The sequence below is a fragment of the Narcine bancroftii genome, chromosome 14, assembly GCF_036971445.1.
Source record: "Narcine bancroftii isolate sNarBan1 chromosome 14, sNarBan1.hap1, whole genome shotgun sequence".
Taxonomy (NCBI): domain Eukaryota; kingdom Metazoa; phylum Chordata; class Chondrichthyes; order Torpediniformes; family Narcinidae; genus Narcine; species Narcine bancroftii.
Window position 1 is genome coordinate 7,577,181 of NC_091482.1, and position 19,777 is coordinate 7,596,957.

Here is a 19,777-nt window from a genome sequence, read left to right on the forward strand (position 1 = left end):
GCCTGCATCCATAAACCTGGGGAAACAGATTTTAAAATAGGAAGCAAGAGGGTAAGAAAATATCTATATATAAATCAAAAACCAGATTTAAAGACTAAAATCAACATGTCAAACAAAAGCAGAAAAGGAATGAAGGACAAAATGAGAAAAGGAAAAACACAGAGGGCGGCGCGGTTACCGTAGCGGTTAACCCAACGCTGTTACAGCGCCAGAGTTCGAATCCCGCACTGTCTGCAAGTGCTCTCCCCGTGTCTGCGTGGCTTTCCTCCAGGTGCTCCGGTTTCCTCCCACCGTTCAAAAAGAAACGTACCGGGGGTTGGATGTCAATTGAGTGTGATTGGTCGGCACGGGCTCGTGGGCTGAAAGGGCCTGTTCTTTTTTTTTAAAATTACACATGTTAAAAGGCAGAAGTCAAATTCCTTCTGTGAGCTCTTATCAAATTCAGCACTGCTTTTTACACAGTAAAACTGGACCAACATGACAGAGCTTGCTTGCTACAGTTAATTCTGGTAAAGCAGGAGCTAGTAAAAGATGTTCATTATGCAGTTTCTTGAAATCTAATGATAACCTAACTTTAAATAAACTGGACAGAGCTATTCATTTTTGTTAAAAGTCCACGGGACATTAAAAAAAAACCTTGGAAATTCTTTTAACAGCACGAAGTTGGTGATGATTTTTAAGTTTATTATCATATACAGATGTACAGATGCTAACTTGCTGCACCCACACAGGTACATAAGATGCTCCAACTACAATATTATAAATTAAATGACCATAATTGGCCAAGTCAGAAACAAATATAAAAGGATATATAAATAAACATTTACAGTTGCATTTGGTGCAAGAGTGAGCTAGTTTGATGTAGCAAACTGACTTAAGAGGAAGAGAGGCAGAAAGAAGTGATTTCAGAGCTTTGTACCTTGGCAGCTGAGGCCTTACTTGCTAAGATGGAGCAAATAAAATTAAACACACTCAAGAGGGCAGAATTGGAATATTCTTACATGAGCAAATCCTCTCTTCTGCAAGTGGAGTCAACTCTGAGGGGGACTATTGAGATCTGTGGGCAGGTTCAATTACTCAGATTAGCAGTTCTGGCCTACTCTGGCACAGCGGAAATCTCTAACCATGGGCTTTTTGCAATTACATCCCTGCATTAATTTCAAAGTTCTCCTGAAGTAATTATTTAATTAGCCACACAATTTAACATTATTTATTTTACTTTTAGTGTAATGGCAGTAAAACTGTTCATAATTACATTGAGTTAAGAGACAAACCAGGTACAGAGACAGAAATCAAAAGAGCCCTTACAAGAACAGGAAGGATTAGGTGGATTATAATTTTACTAAATCTTTAATTATCGAGTTAAGCAGCGTGAACTAATCAATATTGCACTAAAAGAATTTCTGGAGCTAAACTTAAAAGTACTGAGAAAGCAATATTCCAATTAAAGTGCAAAAGTGGGTGTTCACAGTTCGAGAAATATTCTTGTACGAATATAAGAACTAGGAGGGGGAGTCGGCCATCCGGCCCGTCGAAACTGCTCCCCCATTTAGTGAGATCATGGCTGATCTGATGACAGGTTCATTTGCACCTACATGCCTTTTCCCCAGATCCCTTAATTCCCCTACTATGTAAAAATCTATCCAACCTTGTCTTGAATAAATTTACTGAGGCAGCCTCCGCTGATTCATTGGGCAGCGAATTCCACAAATTCACCACCCTCTGGGAAAAGCAGTTCCGTCTCACCTCTGTCCTAAATCTACTACCCTGAATCTTGAGTCTATGTCCCCCAGTTCTAGTCTCCCCAACCAATGGAAATAACTTACCTACTGCTATCTTATCTATGCCTTATATAATTTTATACCTTTCCGTAACATCTCCTCTCATTTTTCTACATTCCAGTGAGTACAGTCCCAGACGACTCAATCTCTCTTCATCGTGTAATCCCCTCATCTCCTGGTGAATCTCCTCTGGGCTGCCTCCATATTATGGTGTAATGTATAAATGAGTGACAGTTTATTTTTAAAAAAACTTTCCTTTTAAGTTTTCCACATTTGTTCCCCTGTGAATAAAGCCAGTGGCAGAGCTGCGGGGGGAGACTGAGAATTTTTTTAAAAATGTCGCCTTACCCCACCACCCCAGATCAGATGTTGTGGCCCCCCCCCCCCACCGGTCCGACTCTAATGGTGCCACCACCCCAAGTCCAGTTTGCTACCGCCGCCACCCTCCTCCCCGCCCTCCCCCCCCCCACCCCGGCACAACACCACCAAAAAAACAGTGTGCCGCGCCATTCAACCACTGACTCACCATCTGGTATGTGTCGTGATGCCTTTTTTATGTCCTCACTCCCCTAACTTTAGAACCTGGCTACGCCCTCGAATATGGAAAATCTTGTCTCCTTCACACCATTTCCCTACCCCCACCCACCCTGGTTTGTTGTGGTTTAGCTTTAAATTTTTACCTCCAAAGGGAAGGAATAAACCTGGGATGCTGAGGAAAATATATGCACAGTATGAATATGGTTTCATGGATTTATTTCCATGAGAGTCAAGTCTCAGCTAAAACACCTTGTTATGTTAACTCTGTTTGTTATCAATACTATGTTGTGGAGAGCACCTTGGAGTTCACTTAACGAGTGACCTATCGTGAACACTCGACATCTCCTCACTTGTCAGGAAGACTCAACAGGGACTGCACTTCCAGAGAAAACCGAAGTGGGCAAGGCTACCGGCCACCATTAGGTCACCCTTCTACAGGAGCTCTATTGAGAGCTTCCTGGGCAGCTGCACACAGTGTGGTCTGGTTGCTGCAGAGAAATGGATAGGTCAATCCACAGGACCCTAAAAGAGGCAGAGAGTCTCCCTCACCCCCACCCCTTCAATGTGATCGATTTGGATCATTTTCTGAAGAGGGCGCACAAAATCATTGAGGACCCCTTCCACCCCGCACACATCATCTTTCAGCTGCTCCTGTCGGGGAAGAGATCCAGGAGGATCAGAGCCAGCACCACCAGGATGAGGATCAGCTTCTTCCCACAGGCAGTGAGAATGCTGAATAACCAAAGGAACCGTTCACACTAACCATTCGAGACTCTCATATTCATGAAACAATTACATATGAATACTTGTCCTGTATCTGTATTGTTTGTCTGTATGTGTGTAATGTCTGGTTGTGTGTTGTGTGTTTTGCACCGAGGACCTGAGAACACTGTTTCATCGGGTTGCACTTGTACAATCGGATGATAATAAATTTGTCCTGACCTGACTAATGGAGGACTTGCTGGTCAATCAGGGGTGACTTCAGGAAGTATTAAAAAGACTGTAAAATGACAGGTATAAAGGGGGACAATGGAACGGGAAGTAGAATCAGGCCTAGACTGAGTGGTACATCATACTTTCCCAATAAACGCAGCGATCTCTGTTCCAAGTAATGACTGCTTAAGGAACTCAGCAGGTCATGCAGCATTCTTAGGTGAAAATGGTCAATCCTCATTTTGGAGTCAGGACCCATTACGGCTAAAGTTAAAAGGGGGTGAGATTACATACAAATCTTTTTGTCTTTCTCCCAATCATTATCACTTGCTTTTATTGCAGTGTCTGGAGTCTCTGCTGGAGAGTGATATGTGCTTGGATATAGTGGTGGAAGCAGATATATGGGTAATTTTGAAGAGGTTTCTAGATAGACACATGAATGTGAAGGGGATGGAGGGATATCCAGCAGGTGCAAGTAGCAGATTTTTAGTTTGATACAAGAGATACAGATAGGGTAAATGCAAGGAAGATTTTCCCATTGAGACAGGGCGAGACAAAACGAGAATACATGGGTTAACGGTGAAAGGTGAAATGTTTAAGGCGAACATTAGGGGGAACTTCACTCAGAGGCCGGTGAGAGTATGGAACAAGCTGCCAACGGAGGTGGTGAATGCGTGTTCCCTTTCAATGTTGAAGAGAAATCTCGATGGGTACATGGTAAGGAGGGGTATGGAGGGGGAAGGTGTAGGTGCAGGTCAATAGGACTAGGCGGAATAATAGTTTGGCATGAACCAGATGGGCCGAAGGGCCTGTTTCTGTGCTGAACAGTTCTAATGTTTTATGTTCTGCCTTCTGTGTATTAAGAAAAGGATTCCCTTGGTATCTTTTTAGACCCGGGCAAAAGCTAATTACAATTGTTTAAAAATTATAACAAATCTGTCATTAAGTTCTGGAGAGTGTAAGTTGTAATCCTTCGTTGGATTGACATTGTACAAGCACAGAGCTCTTCAATAAAATTGTATTTAATGACACCAGTTAAAGAGCTGTTGTTAGCTACCCTAATTCACTTAATATTAGCATTCAGGTTCCAGGAATGTGCTCACGGTTCAGGTTTAGCCAAGTTGTACAGCACAGAAGCATGCTCTTCTGCCCAATTTATCCAAGCCCACTCAATTATCCAACTGAGTTCAAGTTTACTGTCATCTGATTGAACATATACATGTACAACCCCATGAAACGGCATATCTCCGGACCACAGTGCACACAATCACAGACACACAGTACATCTACACACAAACAACATAATACATAGCGATCCAAAATAAATACATATAAAAATAATTTGTGGGTTTCTCCAATTGTTCAACAGTCTCACCGCCTGTGGGAAGAAGCTGGTTCCCAGCCTGGTCGTCCTGGTTTTTATGTTCCTGTACCTCAAAGATTTTGCTGGCTGGATGGTAAGTATCCTCAATGATTATTTTTTTTTAATTATCTGTAAATTTAGACTTACAGCACTGTAATAAAGGCCCTTTCGGCCCACGAGCCCAATTTAACCTGATTGACCAATGCCCCTGGTAAGTTTTTGAAGGGTGGGAGGAAACTGGAACCCCCCCCCCCCCGGGGGAAAACCCACACAGACATGGAGAGGACGTACAAACTCCTTACAGACAGTGTGGGTTTCGAACCTTGGTTGCTCACGCTGTTCCATCGTTGCGCCAATCGTGCCGCCCCACCACTACATTAACCATCCTGAGCCATCTTTGAGCACTGCTCCCTGCAGATGCCATTGAAGGGAAGGGAGACCCCAGTGATTTTCTCAGCGGTTTTAATCACCCTTGCAACTGATTTCCAATCTGATGCTTTGTACCTACCACACCACACTATCATGCAGTCAGCCAGGTCACTCTGTACCATGGTGTGAGGATGGTGGCCGGATGACTTGCCCCCCCCCACCCTCATCCTCCTTAGGAAATGTAGGTGCTGCTGTGTCTTCCTGACCAATGGGAGGGATCCAAGATAGGTCGTCCTTTAAATGGACGCCAAGGATCTTTGTGCACGCCACTCTCTCTCTACGATGGAGCCATTGCTAAGTAGTGGGGAGTGGTCCTTCGACCTCCTAAAGCCCACAATCCTCTCTTTCATCTTGTCCATGTTGAGAGTCAGGTTGTTGCCCTTACAAGCCTATCCACCACCTCTCTGTAAGCCGACTCATCATAGTTGCCATTTGCCTGCCTTTGCCCTGTATCCCTCTCTTATCCGCATACCTGTAGCTGGCTCTATCGTTTCCTATGGCAGCTTGTTCCATATACCTTCCAGGGAATATATCCCTGTTTCCTTCTCTTTGGTTCTCTCTCTCTCTTCCATTTTCCCTCTGCTCCTTTCACAGAGCCAAAATCAATTCTCGCCTTTCCTCTTATCATCCAATGAGCACCTTTTGTCTGTTGGTCTGGATTCCTCCCCCCTCCCATTCTTCCCCCTTTCTCTCCAGTCTTTAATTAAAGATGCCTGCCTGTTATTTGCTTGTACCTTGAAGAAGAGCTCAGGACTGAAATGTTTACCTCCTATGGGCTGGCTGAGTTCCTCCATCACTTCTGTGTGTTTTTACCATACACCCATCATCCTCTGTGAGAAAGAATTGCTGCTCAGATCCTCTTTAATCTTGCCCCTCTCTCCTTTAATCTATGCCCTTTAGTTTAAGACTTCCCTACCCTGAGAAAAGATGTTTTGAACAGTGGGAGGAAACTGGAGCCCCCGGGGAAAACCCACACAGACATGGGGAGAACATACAGAGAGCGCGGGATTCGAATCCCTGTCCCGATCTCTGCTGCTGTAACAGCGTTATACTAACCACTACACTAATCGTGCCGCTTATTTTGCTACTCTTATTGTTAGGGGCACCTGGTATAGGGGCCACAAGACTCGCCCCACCAGGTTCAAGAACAGCTGCTACCCTCCATCATCAGATTCCTCAACGACAAACTCAATCGGGGACTCGTTTAAGGACTCTTACTTGTGCACTTTATTGATTTTCTTTTTATTCTCTCTCAATCACAGAGTCAGTTTGTTTACATTATTTTCCTGTTTACATTTCTTTTGATTGTTTACATGTTCACGCTGTGTGCAGTTTATTTTTTGCACTACCAATTAGTGGGAATTCTGCCGCGCCCGTAGGAAAAGAGGAATAGAAGGGAAGATTTTCAAAGGATACAGCAAGATGTAGATCGGTAAGAAATTTGGGCAGAGAAATGGCAGATGAAGTTTAATACAAGTCTTGCATTTTGGGAGGTCACATGGAAGAGGAAAGTATCCAGTAAATAGCAGGGCTTGGAGCATTGATGTGCAGCAGGTTTTGCATTTTCTTCAGAAGTACTTTCCTTCGAGCAAGATACTGAAGAACTGCTCTATCATCTGAAACTATATCCCATACTTAGGAAAAGAGGGTGGAAAATTAGATGTAAAAATAAATTGTTCTCCTCTCTCATATCTCCAGATCAGTGAGAGCAATTCTGGGTTAGGTTGTGGTAAAATAATCCCAAGATAACCATTAACAATGCACTCAGTCTGCAGGGGAGCTTTCAGTTCCTCAGATAACCATCTGTTTCGCCTCAGTGGAGTCACATAGGGTTTTGACATCTAAACTGGTTATCCAACGAAAGCTGATTTAAGATTTCCCCTTTTTTGAGTCAGTATTAGGATAAAGACAAACTTGAGACTCGAACAGGAAGGCCTTTCTGTCCGATTGAGCAATCGTCCAATAGAACAAATGTCTGGGCAGTGATCAATCACCCTCAGCTCAGTCTCCTCCTGCTTTTGGTTTAAAATCCTTAAAATAGTTATGGCTTTTGGTGGCACGTTGGAGAAACTGCTTCCTTGGCAACTAGGTCAGTAATCACTGATCAAAATTTAAAATAACTGGCAATTAGAAGAATTTTTTCTCTTTATAGAGGACTGTATAGATCTAGGACACATTATCTAACTGGGTGATGCACGGTAAAGGTCCTAAAATCAGGAATGCTCGGGGATTGAGTCAGTCCAGATTTTCCGTATTCTTGGGCAGTACTTTTAAAATTTTCATTTGAGACAGGGACATTTTGATAGTTTATTAACAAAACATTTTTCCTTATAAAACACAAAAACCAAAAAAGAATTCTTACATTTCCACGACTCCTGCGTGGTCGCTGGTTGCCACTGTCCATCAGCGACGCTTATGCACACAAAAGCCGAGAGTTTTCAAGAAGTCTGGTTTCTCAGGTGGTCCGGATTTATGCTGATGGTTTTCGAGAATTCAGGATTCTTGGGTGGTCCGAATTTCTGGCATCTGGATATTTGGACTTTTCCTATAATCAGATCCCAGAAGAACCTTTCAAAAGTCAGTTGGATTGACATGAAGTTAGTTATGGGGGTGGGTGAGGAAGCTGACTAAGGACAGACCAAAATGCCAGCACACGGAAGAAGACTGAGACATGGGCCAACTCTATCGCTGATGTCATATTTAGGGATGCAATTGTGATCTTCAGGACAAGTGGATGCAAATGGGAATTGCCAATATAATTCAGCCTCCAGGTTAAAATAAAACAGTTCTTCCTTTTATATTTAATTTTAAATACCCACATCTGAAATGATTCCCTTCTGACCATGAACATTAACACCTCTTGGTTTGTGATACTTGTTACATTATGACGACTTAATAGAATCTAATTTCTTTATACACCACGCAGAAAAAAATCTTCAGTACATTATAGATTTAACTGGGAGGGGCTTTTAAGGTACAAAGAGATATAAACCTTTCCAGAGAGTTGGCCAAATCAATACGCAAGTATGAGATCAACTCTCTAACCTTATTCTCGCCTCATGATTCAGAAATTACTCGCAATGATCTCTCCCTGGATCCAATGGAATGCATAAGGTGTTGAGGGGGTTGGAGGCGGGAATGGGGGACAAACTGCAGATGCCAGAAATCTGAAACAAAAACTAGAACAGGCTAGCAACACTCAGAAACTAGAACATACCAGTTCACAATGTCTGTATTGAACACAATGCCAAATTCGATAAAATCTCGACCACCTGCACACGATCCGTATCCACCTATTCAAGTGTCTACCTAAAAGCCTCTTAAAGGGCACTATTATATTTGCTTTCGCCACCATTTCTGGTAACTACCACTTTCAGTGTGAAAAAAACTTGCTCCACACATCCCCTTTAAATTTCTCCCTTCTCACCTTACAAAATAGAACATAGCACAGTGTTCTCTAGTGTTTGACATTTTTACCCTGGGAGAAAGATTCTATCTATCTCATACATTCTCAAAGGGTGGGGGGGGGGGCGCACAGCACATATAAATGAAAGTCTTTTTTTAAAATTTTCACTTCAGGTAACATAGCTATCTTTCATGGAGTCGGTAGAAGTATGGAAGAAACCAAAACTTGACTGCTTTGCAGGGAAGGGGGGTGGTGGGGCCTATAAAATTTGAGCTAAGTGTCGGAAGGCCTTAGTGGGAAAAAGGTTGAGAATGGCTGCCCCCCATCCCTCTCATCATTTTCTGGACTTCTATCAGTCTCTGATACTTCAGAAGAAAACCACCCAAGCTTGTCCAACCATCTAGCCATAGCTCATAGATTCTGCTCTCCAATCCTGCCTGGCTGCAATACATTTTACTCCTGTGTACGATAATAAACTCACATTGAACATTCTGTTAAATCTCTTGTGTACCCTTTGCAAATCTTCCTGTAATGAGGCCTACCGGACTTGCAGCCAAGTGCAGCCTCGTCAAACTGTCATTATTCAGTGGATCTCATCTCATCGCACCCAGAGAAAGATAAATCATTGATCTCACAGCAGTGTACAATATCACAAGGGGAATAAATCAGGTGAATCCATAGTCTTTTGCCCAGAGCATGGGAATCGGTAACCAGAGGATATAGATGAGAGGGGAGAGATTTAACACAAATCTGAGGGGTTCAATTTTTTTTTACATATACAGGGAGTGGTGGGTGTGTGGAACTGGTTGTCAAAAGAGGTTGGTTGAAGTAGGTGCTATTGCAACGTTTAAGAAAAATCTGGACAAATGTATGTTTAGGATAGGTGCTGGGCCTATCCTAAGGCAGGCGGGTCGAGTGTGGGGTGGGTGAGATGGGGGGAGGGGGTGGTGTTATTTTGGTTGTTGTGGGCAAGTTAGACCAAAGAGCCTGTTTCCGCACTGTATTTTCTAAACTATGAGAGGGAACAACTTTAGAGAGACAAAGAGAGTTGGGAGTCTGACCACGCAGGAAATGTAAAAATAATAATGCAGAATGCTGGAAATCTGAAAGCAAAACCTGTTGGAAACACTCAGCAGTCAGTGAGATATCTGTGGGAAGAGAGGTCGTTAATATTTCAGGTCGAAGCACTCCCATCCAAATACACCCTTTAATGAAACTCAAAGGTATGTAAAATTGGGCTTTATGCTAAAGGAACTGGGCTTCAAACAGTTAGATGTTCACTTGCATGAATCTTTGCTCAGACCCTAAGCAGTGTTTAGATTTGAATATTTTACATCCGGAGAGATACTTTGTTCATTGGGTGGATGCATTGAGCTTGGAGGGCTAAATTGATTCAAGATTATTTCATTGTCATGTAATAAAACAGTAAATGTAATATTACACAAGATTTTGTTAAGTCTACCATAAGGCAGACAAAGATTCGCTATTGGCAGAAATTACCCAGCACCTCTTACACTCAGAGAAACCCCCCAGAGTCCGTGGATTCGCCTCTAGTGCTCCTGTGGCCTCTGCGGCTGCACAGCCTTCAATCCAAACCATCGTCAACCCGAACTCCAGAAGAACACCCTTCAGAGACTTGCTGTGCATTCCTTCGGGACTAAGAGAGCAAGTAGTGGATTGTTTAAAGGATTCACTGGGATCAGAACCGAGCAAATATTTCTCATGAGAAGGGCATTTGCTGGAGAAGAATCAAGATTTTGTTAGGTCAGCTGGAAATGTGAGCAGGAAAGGAGTTCTGTTGAGCCAATAAAGCCTTCAAAACTGAGATGGCCTGAAATTGGTTAGGTAGCAGCTTCAAGGGATAGGCAGCCATGATTCAGGCTTGATATAACTGAGTGGCAGAGGAGGCAGAAAGTGTTCAATGGCTTTCCCATTGTCTATCTATGACACCTCCTAATATGTTACTATCAGTTCGTCTGTGTATTCATCATCTACTTCAGGAACCCTTTGCTTTCCTAACAGTCCCTGACTTTGTGAATAGATAAGTAGAAAATGTTTACTGAGGCTATCTGCAGGATGAATGGGGAACCTTTTTATCAGATTTCTGGGAGTGTTTTGTCACATTCACTCAGTTAGTTCCACTACCCACATTGAAAAGGCAAGATAAGGTGTTGTTTTCCACCAAACGTCGACACTACCACATTGGTATCCTGATCTTAGAATTCCATTTTGAAACTCAGCCCTGGCTTGTATCCGCAGTGGCAAAATTTAATGGTGTGAAGCTTTTTCAGACATACGGCTCTGTAACAGGCCCTTCCAGGCCACGAGCCCGTGCCACCCAATTAACTAAAAAACCCCTATGTTTTGAAGGATGGAATGAAACCCAACCACCCAGAGGAAGCCCATGCAGAAAAGGAGAGAACATGCAAACTCCTCACAGACAGCGCAGGATTTGGTGCTGGTGAAAGACGTCAAAGATTTAACCGTGCTGCCCCAATAACTATGGGATAACTAAGACCAGAATCACAGTGAAACCAAAGATTTAAAGAGGAACTCTTGAAGTTCGTTTGAGTGGAGCTGCCCTGATTAAACTCACAGGAATAAATTTGATTTGGACCGAGATCCTTTTTTCCGGCGGGCCAGGCAGGATTTCTGCTTATCGGTAACTGTAAATTGTACTCAAGAGAAAGATACATATACAAAAGAGAGAAATGCAAACAAACTGACAGTGCAAGAGCATAAAAAAATTCAGTAATGAATCAGAATTTATTGTCATAAATTCGGGATTTTGCGGCAGCGTCGTAGTGCGAACATTCATATTATAACCAGCTTACAACATTACTATATAAAAAAAATAGTGGACAAAAAGTAAGGCAGTGTCTATGGTTCATTGATTATTCAGGAAACTGAGAACAGAGGGGAAGAGGCTGTCCTTGTGCCGTTGAGTGCTCGTTTTTAGGCTCCTGTACCTTTTTCTCGATGGTAGCGGAGTGAAGAGGACATGGCCTGGGCGGTGGGGGACCTTGAGAATAGAGGCTGCTTTTTTAAGACACTACCTTACGTCGATGGAGTGAAGTCCGGTTCCTGTGATGTCACAGGCTGAGTTAACAAACCTCTGGAGTTTATTCTTGTCCTGAGAGTTGGTGCCTCCATACCAAGCAGTGATGCAACCAGCCAGAATGCTCTCCGCGGTACACCTGTGCAAGTTTACGAGTGACCTACCGAATCTCCTCAAACACCTCTCTAATTATAGCCGTTGACGAGCCTTCATTGTGATTGTATCAACGTAGAGGCCCCAGGACAGATCCTCAGTGATGTCGACACTCAGGAATTTGAATTTCGTGACCCTCTCCATTACTGAGCCCTCGATGAGGACTGGGTCATGTTCTCCTGACTTCCTTCTGAAGTCCACAATCATCTCCTTGGTCTTGCTGATGTTGAGCACAAGGTTGTTGTCGTGACACCATTCAACGAGTTGATCTACCTCCCGCCTGTACGCTTCCTCATTGCCATTTATGATTCCGCCGACAACTGTGGTGTTGGATGGCATTGGAATTGTGCCTGGCCATAGAGTCATGGGTGTATAACAAGTAGAGCAGTGGGCTAAGCACACATCCTTGGGGTGCAAATAATGTGCAAATTAAGAGCTTTCAAATGAGTAAAACACGAAAGTCTGCAGATACCATGACTGAAGTAATAACACAATGCTGGAGAAACTCAGCAGGTCAGTGTCCTTTATGTAGCAAAGATAAAGATACATAACCAACGTTTCGGACTCGAGCCCCTTAATAAGGTAGATTGTATCTTTATCTTTGCTATATAAAGGACACCTGCTGAATTTCACCTTAAAAGTGTCTCTGATTGAGTCTGGTGGTGGAGGGGTAGCAGCTGTTCCTGAATCTGGTGGTACAAGTCTTGTGGCCCCTTGACCTCCTTCCTGATGGCAGCAGCAAGAACAGAGCATGTCCTGGGTGGTGGGGATCCTTGATGATCGCTGCTGCCCTCCGACGGCAGCGTTCCCTGTAGATGTTCCCAATGGTTGGGAGAGTTTTGCCCGTGAAGTACCGGGCTGTGTTCACTACCTTATGGATGGCTTCCCATGGAAAAACTCTTTGATGCATCCCCTCTCCTGTTTTTTAACTGTAGAATTATCCCTCAGGCAAGAAGAGGCTGGCCTCCTCTACTTTAGCAGCACGTAGCCCGCTAGTTTACCGATCAAGAAGAGCCAAATCCATGATGGTTAGCCTCTCCAAAGCCTTGCATCAGGTGGTCAACACCAAGAGAGCTCCCTCTGAGCCAATGTCCTACATAATCTGGATTGCCAACTTTTACAAAAGTTGAATGGGGAGGAAATTCACAAGGCGAAGAGTAATGGATCAAAGCTGAGATTTGCTTTGTTGCCACAGTAAGTTCATTTACTAAAACCTCCACAATCACAAGCCCCTTTTCCACTGGCATCCCAGTTAATTGGCTGTGCAGTGTCCTGGGAGAGGAAGCCCTTTGTGTTGTTTCTACTGGGCCCCCCTTAACTGGGACATAATTCATCCCCGGGGATTGGAGTGTTCTACCTTCAACTGGAAACAGGTGCCTTTCTGCTGGCCCTTTTCCACTGGTTTTATCAGCACGTCGACGTCAGCAAACGCCGGGGATATGAATAGGGGTCGAGGTGGTTAATCCCCGGTGCGAAATGGTGTTATTTGACGCAGGCATGCTGTCAGTTTTCTTTTTCCACTGGACCCTGTCCCGGTTCATTCCCGGGACAAGGTGCCAGTGGAAAAAGGGCTACTGACACAGAAATAATTACAGAGATTAATGGAAAGAATGCGGAGGCTTTGGCATGGGTCCCTGAGAGATTTACCAGGATGCTGCCTGGATTGGAGAGTAGGGACTAGAAGGAGAGGCTGGACAAACAAGGTTGTTTTCTCTGGAACATCAGAGGCCGAGGGGAGATCCAATAGAAGTTCTGAGGGTCAGTGATAGGGTAGACAGACACAATCTTTACCCAGGGATTCTAGACTGTTTAACCTATCTTGAGGACAGGTGTTTAAGGCGAAAGAGAGATGTTCAGGGCCAAGTTTTTTTTTTAAACAGAGGGTGGTGGGTCTCTGGAATGAGTTGCCGGGGTCGTGATGGAAGCAGATACACGTGTAATGTTTAAGAGGGTTTTCGCAGAATAAATGAACAGGAAGAGAATGGAGGGGCTAAGTCTAGGTTTAATTCGAAGTTAAACAAGATATTGTACAGATGCTGGGGTTGCATGGAATACCCCAAAGTACTGGAAAAACTCAGGAGATCTTGCAAAATTTAGAGAAAGTAAATGGCAGTGATTGTTTTGACAAAGTAAAAAGTTTAATTTGGTATCATTTTGTAACAAGGTGTAGACATTGTGGGCTGAAGGGGCTTTTCCTGTGCTGTATTTTTCTATGTTTGATAAATACGATAGAAGGAATCAACCATATTTAATGGCATATATGGATCACTTTTTTCCCCAAAAATAGACTCAAAAATATCCCCCGGATCTTGTATGCGAAGTTGAAATGAGGGTGATAATGTGAGTAACTCCAACGGTGATTATCATTGCTGTGTGGCTCTCTAACATTTCTGCTATCTATTGTTGGGGGCTGGTGGCAGGCTGTAGGGGTGGGGGGGAGCAGGGCAGTGGGATCAGTGTGGCAGCTGGTGGCGGGCTGTCCGGAGACTCCCGGCAGTCCACTGCTGGTCTCCACACTGGTTCTGCTGCCCCGTCTCTCCTGACAGCCCACCACCAATCCCCACACTGATCCAATTGACCCACTCACCCCCCCCCCACCACTTCCAGGAGAGAGCGGGCAGCCGGGTGAGAGCGGGTCAGTGGGCCGTCGGGAGAGAACTGGCAGCAGGACCAGCGCGGGGACCGACAGTGGCAGTTTGTTTTTATAAATTTTTTTCTGCTATAGTGAAGCTGTTTTTGTTTTCTCTTGTAAATCACTATTAAAAAGATTTTTTCTGTTGTCCTAGTTGCATTTTTTGTCCAATTTTTTTCTGCTTTTCTGAAGCTACATATTTCAATAATATTAAGTGCTTACCCATAAACACACTAAAAAAATTCTTCATATTCCCTGCTGAAATGGGGGTGGGGGTGGGGGGTCTTATATGCCATCAAATATGGAATTTTAAATTAAAATTTTAAAATTTAGCCTTGCGACAGGGAAACAGGTCATTTCTGCCCGCGAGTCCATGCCATCCAATTTACACCTAATTAACTTACACCCCTGGTACGTTTTGAATGGCGGGAGGATACCGGAGCCCCCAGAGAAAACCCACAGACACATGGAGAACGTACAAACTCGTTACAGACAGCGCGGGATCCCAATCGCTGCCGCTGTAATAGCTTTGCACGAACTTCTACGCCAACCGTGGCAGCTGTCCTCGGCTAAGTCCTAGAAAGAATTACCCCAAGTTTGATAGAGGATCAATAGTTCTAATGGAAGGTCTTTGACATGAAGTGTTAACTGGCTTTTCTTTCCATTGATATTGCTTGACAATTTGAGATCTTCCAGCACTTGTGGCCTCTGATCCATATCTTCCCACCCTTTTCCCATACCCTCTGCAACTCATCCAATTCCCTTGTGAAATTTATCACTGAATCTGTTTTCACTACACAGCACACTTTAGATCATACCTTCTCTCTTTATTTTAAAGACCGGGGTTTTCCCCATGTCTGTGTGGATTTCCTCCAGGGGCTCCGGTTTCCTCCCACCATAAAAAACGTAGTGGGGTTATAGGTCAATTGGGTAGCACTGGCTCGTGGGCCAAAATGACCTGTAACCGTGCTGTATGTCTAAATTTAAATTTAAAAATATCTGTTTGCTCTTGAGAGAATTCTTCTTGTCGTCTCTTGACTAGTGGCAGTGAGGAGAATTCAGACAACTTCAGCCTTCCTCTCTCTGTCTGCCCTTTGCTGTGTCATTCCTCGCATGCTCTGCTGTCACCCACCCAGGTGACTCCAACAGCATCTCCTGTACCTGCAACCTTAATTGGACAGGACAGCAGGTGCATGGCTGTACCAACACTTGGGGGTTTGTGGCTCCAAATCTCACATCCACCTGTGGCGGAATACAACCTTCTTCCTTTAGCATCACTGAATTGCAGTCAGTATGAATTGGTAACAACGTCTCCTCCCCAGTGGCGATCAACGCAGACGCTCCTCAAGGATGTGTGCTTAGCCCACTGCTTTACTCACTCTACACCTGTGACTGTGTGACCAGGCACAGTTCAAATGCGATCTACAAATTTGCCGATGACTCCACGGACATTGGCAGAATCAGAGACGGCAATGAAGGAGCGTACAGATCAGCTCGTTGAACGGGGTCACGACAACAATCTTGCGCTCAACGTCAGCAAAACCAAGAAGATGATTGTGGAGGAAGTCAAGAGGACACAAATCAGCCCTCATCGAAGGGTCAGTAATGGAGAGGGTCAAGAACTTCAAATTCCTGAGTGTCAACATCTCTGAGGATCTGTCCTGGAGTCTCCATGTTGATGCAATCACGAAGAAGGCTCGCCAGCAGCTATACTTTGTGAGGAGTTCGAGGAGATTTGTCATCTTGAAAATTTCTACAGTGCACCATGGAAATCACTCTGGCTGGTTGCACCAACACTCAGGACAAGAAAAATCTCCAGAGGGTTGTTAACTCAGTCTGCGACATCACAGGCATCAGTCTTCACCCATTGAAGACATCTATAAGAGGCGCTGTCTTATGAAAGCAGTTTCTATCCTCAAAGACCCTCACCACCCAGACCATACCCTCTTCACTCTGCTACCATCGGGAAAAAGGTATAGGAGCCTGAAAACGAACACCCAGTAGCACACGGACAGCTTCTTCCCCTCTGCCATCAGATTCCTGAATTGGCAATGAACCACAGACACTGCCTCACTTTGACATTTTCTTTTTCTTGCACTATTTTATTTATTTTGTAAAGTGGTTTATATAAATGTTTGCACTGGCCACAAAACAAAAAAAAATTGTGACATGTTCATGGCAATAAATTATGATTCTGAATTGTTCAAGAAGTTTGCTCACCATCATCTTCTGACAGGCAAAAGAGGGATCCAGAATAAGTTCTGGCTTTATCGCCAACACCGGCACGTTGTGAATGAGGGGAAAATATAATGTAAAACAAGGTCAGAGTCTGCTCATTTGAATTAGTTCTCGCGAGGGCAGAATACTTTCCTTAACTGAGGCGACATGCTAAACCTATGGAACGTTACCCGACTCCATCGGCTTCCTGGGGCAAGACACAAGAACTTAAGGAACGGGAGCAAGAGCCGGAGCCATTCCAAAACATGCTCCATTTTAGAGGGTGCTTGGAGAATCCAAACTGGGTGAATGATCCGAACGCTCAGGTTATCTGTATTTCTAGCAAGCCCGGTGGCAACCATCTTTGATTTCATTCTCTCTCAAGATGTTGAGTAGCTGCTAAGGCTGGCATTTATTTCACATCCCTCCTTGCCTCAAAGAGCACGGTGGCGAGCTGACTTCACGGGCAGTCTTGAACTCTGGTTGGCTGGAGTCCTGGCTGCAAACACCCATTGCCAACAATGCCTCTCTCCAGTACATGGAAAGATCATCGTTTTTTAAAAATGATGGAGATATATCATGACTTCAATAAAGTCTTTAACCTTCCCTTCAAGAATATTTTTCTATGTATTAAAATAAGATACTTGAAGAAAATTACACTTATGGTTTGATGATTTGTGTTCTACCTTGGGAATGTCCTGCAGGTTAACTTCAATTTCTTCTTTCTGCTGTGTTTTCCCCTCTTTCACAATATGATGGTGTTGAGGGATCAGGATGTCTGGATCAGATCATTTTCGAGCTCAGGAATTAGAAGATGGCTTCCACTAAAGCAAGTCCTCACCAGTTATTGGAATACGGGCAGTGTCCGACTTCCAGCATCATCTGATCTCCTTTGTCTTGCGGTTCACACTGTAGCTCCTTCATCCACGACTGGTTGCCTTGAAATGGGGAAGATCAAAGTCAATCCACTTTGAGTTACTTTTAGCTAGAAGCCCCCTTGTCCCTGACCCCTCACAAAGAAAGCCACATCCATCACTCTAAATCTTTGTGGTCACGGGCAAGTAGCCTGGATCTACACTCCATGATCTGCATTCGTACCACTGAGAACAGATTTAAGTCTGTCATCGAGTTCACACCAGCTGTCCATTTCAATGATTGCTTTGAATACTTTTCATATGCATTTCTTTTCTACTTGGACAGTAACGACAAGGACAAGATCCCACTGCAACCTCAGTGAACGTTAGCATTGCTCCCCATGTTGCATTAGTTCATTGTCCAACAGATTGTATGACATTGTATGAAACCTTACTTACTGCAGCCGAACAGGTACTTCACAAAAAACAATGGTATCCATTAAATTAAGAAGCACGAAACAATAACGATAGGTTTTTATTGAATTGTGGGACATACCGTATTGTGTTTGAAAGGGTCAAGTGACATCCTCCTGTTTTTATTTCTGAACTTACTTTGTTCAACCCACTTTGCCTCGACACATCCGGATGTTGTTTATTTGTGAAAGTTCATTAATAATTTATAGAGTCTTGAAGGAACACACATCTCCTGTTTATCATTTTCTCTTCAGTGGATGTAGAATATCAGAATTTAACTACAGAGCCACATAAAAGATTACAGTACAAGTTTGGCCCTCATGTATGGGGGTAAATAAAGGTTGTGCTAGGACCATAAGTTTCAAGTTCAGGTTTATTGTCCCGTTATATCTAGTATTGTGGGCAGGGTTCTTCAGTGAACAGTCTAATGGGTTAAATCTAATGATTGTTAACCCTTGCCTTGAAGAAGGGCTCAGGCCAGGAACGTCGGTAATATATCTTTACCTCCTATGGACACTGTGAGACTGGCAGAGTTCCTCCGGCATTTACTACGATCAGAGCGTCTGCAGACTTCTGTGTTTCATTCGAAGTCTAACATTCATACAGCCATATCAAGCTGAAGAACAAAGAAAGGTTTAGAAAAAAAAATCAATTCGTACCAAGCAAGGGTGGTGCTGTTGTGGGGTTCATTCAGGAGCCTGATGGCTGTGAGGTCGAAACTGCCTTTGAGCCCATTGGTGCATAATTTCACACCCTTGAGCCTTCTCCCCGATGGGAGGAGGGTGTGTTCGGGGTGCGATGGGTCCTTCAGTGTGGTGACTGGCTTTCCTGGACAACGGCCGATGGAGATAAAGTTCATGGAGGGGAGGGATGTTTGCGGGGTGTTCTGCATGCTGACTTTCCAATCTTGGGCAGGGCAGCTCCTTCCCCACACCGTGATGCATCTGGCAAGTCTGCTCTCAACGATGCACCAGTAGAAGATGTTGAGGGAGAAGGAGGATGTGCGGAACTTCCTTTCTCTGAGGTTATTAGTTCCTTGACCATACTTGGTCCAGGTCAGGTTATAGAAAAAGCTTATTCCCCAGAACTTGAACCAATCTTGCTCACAGAGAATTGAAATTTAGAAGCAGCAAGTAGTGGGGTGACCAGAATTCACTGCTGGGGGCTTAACTATTGGGTGACAATTGTTTAGATGAAGGATCTCAATGCAGACGACAACACCATCACCCCCTCAAAACTAACCATCAAACACCATGTCCTGGGCCTCAATACCCCTTTATGCAATTGGATCCTGGATTTCGTCGTCTCCAGACACCAGTCAGTGCAGATTGGCAAGAGCATCATCTCTATAATCAGTTACGGATCACCACAGGGTTACGTACTTAGCCCCCTGCTCTACTCGCTTTACACATATGACTGTGTGGCTTGGTACAACAACAACAACACCATCTACAAATTCACGGACAATACAACAGCAGTGGGTTGTATAAAAAGGGTCAAAAACAATGCTGAAGAAACTCAGCGGGTCAAACCGTGTATATTTTCATGAATATTACACGCACATGCATAGAAAGTGCAGAAAATCTTAAACGATGTCAAAATTTTCTCGTATAGCACGCACACATACCACATAGGGTGCGGTATTCCACATTCCAACTCACAAGAGCAATTTGCGTTTACTTGGGAGACAAGACAATACACATTTCATAATCTTATTATGTCACAGTTAATCTCCTACCATTTACAACCCTTTCAACCTCCCCCAGAGGTGTCAACTGCCCATTATATAGATGATATCCTCCTTCTTCTTTCTTGTTTTCATCGTCTTCTGTGTTCTCTTCTTGCTGCAGGTGTTCTGCAGCTGTCGTTGCCGGCTGTGGAGATCGACTCCCCAGCTGGTCACCCCTCCCGTCGGTGTGTTTTTTTTCATGCGCGGTTGC

The 19,777-nt window shown here is 44.0% G+C and overlaps 1 long non-coding RNA gene across 1 annotated transcript in view; it reads right to left on the reverse strand.

Moving 5' to 3' along the window:
- LOC138749493 (uncharacterized) overlaps positions 1–19,777 on the reverse strand; it is a 112,297-nt gene that overhangs the window by 883 nt on the left and 91,637 nt on the right. Inside the window, exon 7 of the long non-coding RNA XR_011348693.1 lies at positions 7,406–7,588. This is a non-coding gene — a long non-coding RNA (uncharacterized lncRNA). The remainder of the gene's footprint in view (positions 1–7,405; positions 7,589–19,777) is intronic.